This window comes from Arachis hypogaea, chromosome 19 (genome assembly GCF_003086295.3).
Source record: "Arachis hypogaea cultivar Tifrunner chromosome 19, arahy.Tifrunner.gnm2.J5K5, whole genome shotgun sequence".
Lineage (NCBI taxonomy): Eukaryota > Viridiplantae > Streptophyta > Magnoliopsida > Fabales > Fabaceae > Arachis > Arachis hypogaea.
The window spans coordinates 25,320,930-25,331,486 of NC_092054.1; the positions used below are offsets into that span (position 1 = coordinate 25,320,930).

The 10,557-nt window shown below is 37.8% G+C and overlaps 1 long non-coding RNA gene across 1 annotated transcript; it reads right to left on the minus strand.

Annotated features, from left to right (window-relative positions):
• Nucleotides 1-322: 322 nt before the first annotated feature.
• Nucleotides 323-1,369, minus strand: LOC112780036 (uncharacterized). Its single transcript, XR_003190973.2, has 2 exons — nucleotides 947-1,369; nucleotides 323-847 (listed from the first exon to the last, which is right to left on the minus strand). It is a non-coding gene; the product is annotated as an uncharacterized lncRNA (long non-coding RNA).
• Between the last annotated feature and the right edge of the window lie 9,188 nt (nucleotides 1,370-10,557).

Consider the following 10,557-nt stretch of genomic DNA (forward strand, 5'->3'; position numbering starts at 1 on the left):
AATTTTCTGAAGTATAAAGCTCCAACCATCTAGTGTATAAAGCTATGAAAGGAAGTCAACATAAATATGAACTTTTGAAATAGTATTAACATTGATTTTAGTTTGACATTCATCATAACAAATGAAGCACCTGCCCCATGGCGCAAGTTTAGGTGATGCCAATCCAACACAGAGTGACAGAGAGAGAGTTAAATTACATGAATGTATAAGCCATCCTGCATGTGCTTTGAACTTTGAATGTCTCCCAATTAAAATTTTTAAGCATAACACACCCCACATGCCCCTTTCACCAATTTCATAGTTTCAAGGCAATAATCAAGAGTTCAACAAAACTCGTAGAGCTTACACAAATTTAGGTAATTCACAAGAGTTTAGTTGCAAAACCACTAATCGTACATATTTCAGTTTCTTTACGGATTTAGCTATACACCCTAATTTTAAGTTCTAATAATACTAAATTACTAATCTGAACAGATTAAAAAAACAAGTAACAAATCAGAAAAAAATGCTACACAGAACAATAATCAATAGCCCTAATATTCAGAAGTTTTGATAATAAAAAATAACATCCCTAATCACAAGTTCTAATAATCAAAATCAAGACCCACACCCCTAGTCAGAAGTTGTGATAATCAAAATCCATATTCCCTTATCATAACATTAATTAATTATAATAATTAATTATTTACTTAAGAAGAGATGAAGAGGACGACTGGAGAAGAGAGCAGAGAAGAGGTGGCAGAGCTAACAGATAAGAAGAAGATGACCAGACCAAACAGAGAAACGGCAGTCGTCACTGAGAAGCAGGCAGTCAAACCAGTAATCAGCAAGCTGCAAAGCGTCAATACTGGACCACCAAAATAAAAGAGGAAAAAGAAATGTCAAAACTGGAACAAGACCTTTCTTGGTACATTTAATATGCTCAATTCAGTTCAGTTCTATTTACCAGAGAAGCACTATCAGTCATCAGTTATCACTCGTCCATCGTCAATCGTCACCGTCGTCAGTCATACAAGGAGTTCTGCCGCGGGCCAAGGTGTCTCTGAGTCTGGTGAGTAGTGACGGTTGCTGGTCAGGGTGGCACCGTGCCTGAGGGGAGGAGAGTGCGTGGCTGGGAGAGAAGGTTAGGCTCCATGGATGAGTTGGAAAATGGGGTTAGGAAGAAGGAGGATCACGTTAAGAAGAAAGGCGTTAGGGCTCGATGGTTTTCTTCTTTTTATTTTCTTTGTTAAGAGTTCATTTATTTTTTTTTTGAAGAAATCTTTGTTAAGAGTTTATGAAATGAAACAAAAGGGCTAAATGAACGAAGGAAAAATTGGGGGCTGGGAGGGGGGAATAGGGAAATTTTGGAGGGAGGGGGAAATTAGGGTCAAAACGGCGCCGTTTGTGGCTGGGGTTTTTTAAAAATAAAAAAATAAAAAAACTGTGACCAAAGATCACCCCTAAAACCGTGACCATAGGTTATTTATTGTCACTCTTTTTTACAAAACCGTGACTATAGACCTTTTTAGGTTACCCATTAAAACCGTGACCATAAAACCCTTTAGGTCACCCCCAAAACCGTGACCATAGACCCTTTTAGGTCACTCCAAAAAACTGACCATAGACCCTTTTAGGTCACTCCAAAAAACCGTGACTATAGACCCCTTTAGGTCACCCCCTAAAACTGTGACCATAGACCCCTTTAGGTCACCCCCTAAAACTGTGACCATAGACCCCTTTAGGTCACCATTTTTTGAAAAACCGTGACCATAGATCCTTTTAGGTCACCCCCAAAAACCGTGACCATAGAACCCTTTAGGTCATCCCCAAAACCGTGACCGTAGACCCTTTTAGATCACCCCTAAAAACCGTGACCATAGACCCTTTTAGGTCACCCCTTTTTGAAAAACCGTGACCATAGACACTTTTTGGTCACTGTAAAAAACCGTGACTATAGACCCCTTTAGGTCACCCCTCAAAACCGTGACCATAGACCCTTTTAGGCCATCTTTTCTTAAAAAACCGTGATCATAGGTACTTTATGGTCACCCTTTTTTAAAACCGTGACCATAGCTCCTTTTCTTTTGGTCACGTAAAAAACTATGACCATAGAGGGTCTATGGTCACGGTTTTTATCGTGACCAAAAAACCGTGGCCATAGACCTAAAATGTTGTAGTGATTTCCCGATTATTGATTCTAGTTTAGTGGATTTAAGGCTGTAGGTTTCAATGGATGAAAGTTAATCATGTTCCTTGATTATTGAATTGCTAAAAGTATCTAATTATTGATTTTAGTTTAGTGGATGTAGGGCTATAGGTTTGAACGGCTGAAAGTGTTTCATGTTTCTTGATTATTGAATTGCTAAAAGTGTCTAATTATTGATTATAGTTTAGTGGATTTAGGGCTGTAGGTTTGAATGGCTAAAAGTATTTCATATTTCTTGATTATTGAATTGCTGGAAATGTCTAATTATTTATTCTAGTTTAGTGGATTTATGGATGTTGATTCTTTATTATTGCCTGTTGTTCATTTATTGTTAACATTTGGTGCTGTTTAAGTTAATTGTTGATTAAAAGAGTTTGTGGCGCATTCTAGTTATAGATAAAACTCTACCAAAATTTCTGTAAAAATCTTTATATATTAATGTTTTTTGTTTTTGATGAAAATTTCATTTATATTGCCATATTGTTTTGTTTTGTAGATTGTTGATAGGTTTGCGCTGAACAACAATGTATGTACTCAGGAGATGATCAATGTTATCAAGCTGACGTATGAACCTCCCTGGCCCAGCTTATAAGAAGACCCCTTTGAGACCAAAGAGCGATGGTTTCAAAAATGAGCAGTAATTAATTTTTTTTTAGTTTCAAACTTTTTTAGCTAGTTTATATCTTCTATTTTGATTAACAAATTCTAAAGTTTCTTTGTGCAACTGCACTTTATATGGGACACTAAGCACAATCTTACCATCAAGAATATATACGACCATAGAATGGGTCGACAGTTACAGCAGGTGTTGGAGGATGTTCGTGAGGGATGGGACCACCTAATGATCTGGCTCCAACCGAAAATAAAGAAGGCTCTATTAGTTCATTGGAAGACCGATGAGGGGTTTATGTATTGGCGTCTCACCAACAGAGCTAACAGGGCATCGGCTAGGTCATCTAAGTATACTGGCGGCTCGGTGACCTTCATGAAAACTAAGGTCAGGCTGTTATGTAGTGTCTTTAATTTTGTTATTAACTTAGTTATATTCTTTTACATATCATTACTAGGTATCCTAATCATATTGTTTCAATGCAACATGTGTAGTCGAAGTCATTGGATCGCGACCCGACATTGGCAAAGACGTTCATGTACGCCCATACGTTGAAGGAGAACAAAACGAGATTTGCTGATCAGCGGTCTCAAGATCATTATGTGAGTAAACATACATATGATTTTTTGGTATAAAGTTAGAGATTAAATGTATAGTTGCCATACTAATCATAGTAACATATGTTACACAGGAGTCCTACACGCAGAGACTATAGGCCATGAGACAGCAATCTCAGTAAAGTGGGGATGATGCTGCCAATCTTCGATTCCGATGCAGTTTGGCGCGAGACTGCCTCACCGCTGTACAAGAACCGCGTATACGTCCTGGGGCGTTCTTCACCAATATACTATGCACCTCTACGTTGAGACCATCGTCTGCTTCTGCCACCAATCAAGTCGTCAAGCTCAATGAAGGCGTGGATTTGAGGCTGGAGGTACAGGAGCTCACCTGCAGCCTTCGCCAGCAGGCTCAGAAGCTAAACAATTATTACAAGAGGTATTAGGAGAACTTCACACGCGTGACATCCACGGATGACCTCAGGCTAGAGTGGAGGGAGCAGCTGGAGTGCGTGGCTTTGGTGGATGGAGGCTTAGATAGAGGTGTGTCAAGTTTAGATGCACACCACTGGCATCATCCCTGTTGGTGGTAGCACCGCTGATGAGCGGATAATTTATACGCTTTTTGGGAGTGTTTTCATATAGTTTTTAGCATGTTTTATTCATTTTTTATTATATTTTTATTAGTTTTTATGCAAAAATTATATTTCTGGACTTTACTATGAATTTGTGTATTTTTCTATAATTTCAGGTATTTTCTGGCTGAAATTGAGGGACCTGAGCAAAAATCTGATTCAGAGGCTGAGAAAGGACTGCAGATGCTATTGGATTCTGACCTCCCTGCACTCGAAGTGGATTTTTTGGAGATACAGAAACCCAATTGGCGCGCTCTTAATTGCGTTAAAAAGTAGACATCTTGGGCTTTCCGGCAATATATAATAGTTCATACTTTGCCTGAGATTTGATGGCCTAAACTGGCGTTTAAACGCCCACCAGAGATCCTTTTCTGGAGTAAAACGCCAGAACTGGCACCAAAGCTGGAGTTAAACGCCAAAACTAGCACCAAAGCCGGCGTTTAACTCCAAGAATGACCTATGAACGTGAAAGCTTCAAAGCTCATCCCAAACACTCACCAAGTGGGTCCCGAAAGTGGATTTCTGCACTATCTGTACTTAGTTACTCATTTTCTGTAAACCTAGGTTACTAGTCTAGTATAAAAACTACTTTTAGAGATTCATTTTGGAACTTATGACACTTTTACATCTCATATTGTATCTTCTACGGCATGAGTCTCTAAACCCCATAGGTGGGGGTTAGGAGCTCTGTTGTGTTTCAACGGATTAATGCAATTACTATTATTTTCTATTCAATCACGCTTGCTTCTGTTCTAAGATACTCACTCGTACTTCAATATGAAGAATGTGATGATCCGTGACACTCATCATCATTCTCAAATTTATGAACGCGTGCTTGACAACCACTTTCATTCTATCTGAGCTTAACGTAGTCATTGGGCGACAGCTTGAGTACGTATCTCTTGGGTTTCTGATCCACGAGTTTGACTTGCCTCTCCTGACAACAGAGCATTCAAATCCGTGAAGTTAGAACCTTCGTGGTAGAGGCTAGAACCAATTGGCAGCATTCTTGAGATCCGGAAAGTCTAAACCTTGTCTGTGGTATTCCGAGTAGAATCTGGGATGGGATGACTGTGACGAACTTCAAACTCACGAATGTTGGGCACAGTGACAGTGTGCAAAAGGATAGAGAGATCCTATTCCGACACAAGTGAGAACCGACAGATGATTAGCCATACAGAAACTGTACATGGACCATTTTCACTGAGAGAACAGATGGTAGCCATTGACAACGGTGATCCACCAACATATAGCTTGCCATAGAAGGAGCCCTGCATGTTTGGAGAAGAAGACAGTAGGAAAGTAGAGATTCAGAAGATAGAGCATCTCTGAAACCTCAACATGTTCTCCATTACTGAATAACAAGTATCATTCATTTCGTGCTCTTTTACTTTTTACAAACAAAATCATTTTTATCACTAATCTCCTGACTAAGAGTTACAGGATAACCGTAGCTTGCTTCAAGCCGACAATCTCCATGGGATCGACCTTTACTCATGTAAGGTATTACTTGGACGACTGAAGAACGAAACTCTCGCGCGATCTAGAATTTTCACAAATAGATTCGCGTTGTAAGTATAGCTTCTAGACCGACAAGAGTTCCTTTCTTACAAAAGTTTGGTTGTCACAAGTAACAAAACCCAATAAAAATAAATAACCGAAGTGTTTAAACCTCGGGTCGTCTTCTCAAGGAGTTGCAGGGCAGTATGATTTATTATTGGTTATGGAAAATTGTGTATTTTTGGGTTTTTGAAATAAGGAACAGGTAATTTAAATGACAAGAAAAATAAATTAATGATTATAAAAATCTCTTGGCAAGGTGTAAGAAATTGAAGTCCTATCCTAATTATCCTTATCAGGTGTGAAGAGAATTGGATTCAGCTCCCACTTTTAATTAACCCTTGCTAAACAAAAGAAAGTCAAGTAGGCAAATTAATTTGATCCTCAGGTCCTAGTCAACTCCTGTGGAGAGACTAAAATTATTGGAGTACAAATTAACCAGCAAAGAATTCCAATTCCAATCAACAGCTGAGTTTGATAACTCAAGTATTATAAATTACTTAACCAAAGCTGATGAGCGGATAATTTATACGCTTTTTGGCATTGTTTTTAGTATATTTTAGTTGGTTTTTATTATATTTTTATTAGTTTTTAAATAAAAATCACTTTTCTGGGCTTTACTATGAGTTTGTGTGTTTTTTTGTGATTTCAGGTATTTTCTGGCTGAAATTGAGGGACCTGAGCAAAAATCTGATTCAGAGGCTGAAAAAGGACTGCAAATGCTGTTGGATTCTGACCTCCCTGCACTCGAAGTGGATTTTCTGGAGCTACAGAAGCCCAATTGGCGTGCTCTTAATTGCGTTGAAAAGTAGACATCCTGGGCTTTCCATCAATATATAATAGTTCATACTTTGCTCGAGATTTGATGGCCCAAACAGGCATTCCAAATCAGCTCAAGAATTCTGGCGTTTAACTCCAGAACTGGCACAAAAGCTGGAGTTAAACGCCCAAACTGGCATAAAAACTGGTGTTTAACTCCAAGAAATGTCTCTACACATGAAAGCTTCAATGCTTAGCCCAAGCACACACCAAGTGGACCCCGAAAGTGGAATTTTACAATAAACACCCTAGCTTACTCATTTTCTGTAACCCTAGGTCACTAGTTTACTATAAATACTACTTTTAGTGATTCATATTGTACCTCATGACACTTTACATGTTTCTTATTGTATTCTCTATGGTATGAGTCTCTAAACCCCATTGTTGGGGGTGAGGAGCTCTGCTGTTCTTCATGAATTAATGCAATTACTACTGTTTTCCATTCTATCACGCTTGCTTCTATTCTAAGATATTCATTCGCACTTCAACCTGATGAATGTGATGATCCATGACAATCATCATCATTCTCACCTTTGAATGCGTGCCTGACAACCACCTCCGTTCTACCTTAGATTGAATGCATATCTCTTAGCCTCATGATTCAGATCAGAGTCTTCGTGGTATAAGCTAGAATTATTGGGGGCCATTCCTGAGATCCGGAACGTCTAAACCTTGTCTGTGGTATTCTGAATAGGATCTAGAAAGGGATGGCTGTGACGAGCTTCAAACTCGCGATTGTTGGGCGTGTGACAGACGCAAAAGGATCAATGGATCCTATTCCGACATGATCGAGAACCGACAGATGATTAGCCGTGCGGTGACAGCGCATTTGGAACATTTTCACTGAGAGGACGGGAAGTAGCCATTGACAACGGTGATACCCAACATAAAGCTTGCCATGGAAGGAGCCTTGCGTGCATGAAGAAGAAGATAGTAGGAAAGCAGAGATTCAGAAGACAAAGCATCTCCAAAGCCTCAACCTGTTCTTCATTACTGCATAACAAGTATTTATTTCATGTTCTTTTACTTTTTACAATTAAATCTGAGAATTATTGATATCCTGACTAAGAGTTACAAGATAACCATAGCTTGCTTCAAGTCGACAATCTCCGTGGGGTCGACCCTTACTCACGTAAAGGTATTACTTGGACGACCCAGTGCACTTGCTGGTTAGTTGTGCGGAGTTGCAAAAGTGTGATTGTAATTTCGTGCACCATGTTTTTGGCGCCGTTGCCGGGGATTGTTCGAGTTTGGACAACTGCCGGTTTATCTTGTTGCTTAGATTAGGAATATTTTATTTTTGTTGGTTTAGAGTCTTTTATTTGAGTTTAGTTTCATATTTTAAGTTTGGTGTCAATTGCATGCTTTTATTTTCTTTTAAATTTTCGAAATTGCATGTCTTTAGTTCTTTCTTGATTTTTAAAAATTCTAAGTTTGGTGTCTTCTTTGTGTTTTCCTTTAATTTTTCGAAAATATTGTGCTTGATTTTCTAAAAATTTTAAGTTTGGTGTTTTTGTGCTTTTATTTACTTAAAAATTTTTCAAAAATTTGTTCTTGGTGTTCATCATGATCTTCAAAGTGTTCTTGGTGTTCATCTTGACATTCAAAGTTTTCTTGTTTGTTCTCTTTGTTTTGATCTAAAATTTCTAAGTTTAGTGTCATTTTGTTATTTTTCTCTTTCCTCATTAAAATTCAAAAATAAAAAAAAATCTTTTCCTTATTTTACTCATAAATTTCGAAATTTTGCATTAAATTAGTCAAAGATTTTCAAAATCATATCTTTTTTTTAGTCAAGTCAAAATTCTAATTTCAAAAATTGATCTTTTCAAATCTTTTTCAAAAATCAAATCTTTTTAATTTCTTCAATCATATCTTTTTAATCATATCTTTTTTTTTAAATTGCAATCATATCTTCTCAATCATATCTTTTTCAAAATAATTTTCAATCATATCTTTTTTTTTAATGAATTGCAATCATATCTTCTCAATCTTATCTTTTTCAAAATAATTTTCAATTATATCTTTTTGATTGCTAATTCCAAAATATTTTTAATTAATTAATTAATTTAGTTTTCAATTTGCTTTTATTCTATTTTCTTCTAATTTTCGAAAATCATATCCAGAATTTTTCAAATCTTTTTAATTAATTAGCCATTTTAGCATTCGAATTATTTATTTATCTTTTTTTTTTACTTTTTTTCTTAATTTTCAAAAACTTTTATTTTATTCTTCATTTATTTCGTTTTATTTTATTCGGTCACTTTTTATTAAATAAAAAAAATTTAAAAATATAATTTCATTGCAATTCATATCAATTTTCTTTTCTCCATCATGGACATAAGTGGAAGTGAACAGTCCAGAAGGACTCTGGGGTCATATGCTAACCCCATTACAGTTACATATGGGAGTAGCATCTGTATACCTCCCATCAAAGCAAGCAGCTTTGAGCTAAATCCTCAGCTTATTATCATGGTGCAGCAAAATTACCAGTATTCCGGTCTTCCACAGGAAGAACCTACTGAGTTTCTGGCACAGTTCTTACAAATTGCTGACACAGTACGTGATAAAGAAGTGGATCAGAATGTCTACAGATTATTGTTGTTTCCATTTGCTGTAAAAGATCAAGCTAAGAGGTGGTTAAATAACCAACCCACAGCAAGCATAAAAACATGGAGACAATTAACGGACAAATTCCTGAATCAATTTTACCCTCCAAAAAGGATGACACAGCTAAGGCTGGACATCCAAGGCTTTAGACAAGAGGATAATGAATCCCTTTATAATGCCTGGGAGAGGTACAGAGGGATGCTGAGAAAATGCCCCTCTGAAATGTTTTCAGAGTGGGTACAGTTAGACATCTTCTACTTTGGGCTTACAGGAAAAGCCCAGATGTCTCTAGATCACTCAGCTGGTGGATCTATACACATGAGGAAGACGATTGAAGAAGCTCAAGAACTCATAGATACGGTTGCTAGAAATCAGCATCTGTACTCAAGCAGTGAGTCCTCTATAAAAGAAGAGGCTAAAGTAGTAACTATTGATTCTAATACTCAAGAACAGATTGTTGAACTTAATCAGCAATTACTCCTTGTGACAAAACAATTAGCAGAATTTAAAGAGATGCTCCAAGACACTAAAAATGCTAACAGAAATCTGGAAGCACAATTGAATCAGACAAGACAGCAGCTATCTAAACAGATAACAGAAGAATGCCAAGCTGTCCAATTAAGGAGCGGGAAGACATTGAATAAATCAGCTCAAAGTAGCAGAAAGCCAAGAAAGAAACAACTGACAAAGGATGATCAAACCACTGCTCAAAATCCTTCTGAGGACAGCAAGAGCCCAGAGAGGAATAATTCTGGCGTTCAAACTCCAGAAAAGGGTGAAAGACTGGCGTTAAACGCCCAGTGGATGCCCAATCCTGGCGTTCAAACGCCAATGAGGGATCACACAGCTGCAAGTGCTGATAGTAACCCCTCTAAGAAGGCTTCTCCAACCACCTCTGTAGGGACTAAAGCTACAGCAACTAAGGTTGAAGAATATAAAGCCAAGATGCCTTACTCTCAAAAACTCTGCCAAGCGGAGCAGGATAAACAATTTGCCCGCTTTGCAGACTATCTCAGGACTCTTGAGATAAAGATCCCATTTGCAGAGGCACTTGAGCAAATACCCTCTTATGCTAAGTTCATGAAAGAGATCTTAAGTCATAAGAAGGATTGGAGAGAAACTGAAAAAGTGTTTCTCACTGAAGAATGCAGTGCAGTCATTCTGAAAAGCTTACCAGAGAAGCTTCAAGATCCAAGGAGCTTTATGATACCATGCACAATAGAGGGTGCTTGTACTAAGACAGCTCTACGTGACCTTGGAGCAAGTATCAATCTAATACATGCATCCACCATCAGAAAGCTTGGCTTGACTGAAGAGGTCAAACCAACCCGGATATGTCTTCAACTTGCTGATGGCTCCATTAAATACCCATCAGGCATAATTGAGGACATGATTGTCAAGGTTGGGCCATTTGCTTTTCCCACTGACTTTGTAGTGCTGGAAATGGAGGAGCACAAGAGTGCAACTCTGATTCTAGGAAGACCTTTCCTAGCAACTGGACGAACTCTCATTGATGTCCAAAATGGAAAAGTGACCCTGAGAGTCAATGAGGATGAGTTCAAGTTAAATGTTGTCAAAGCT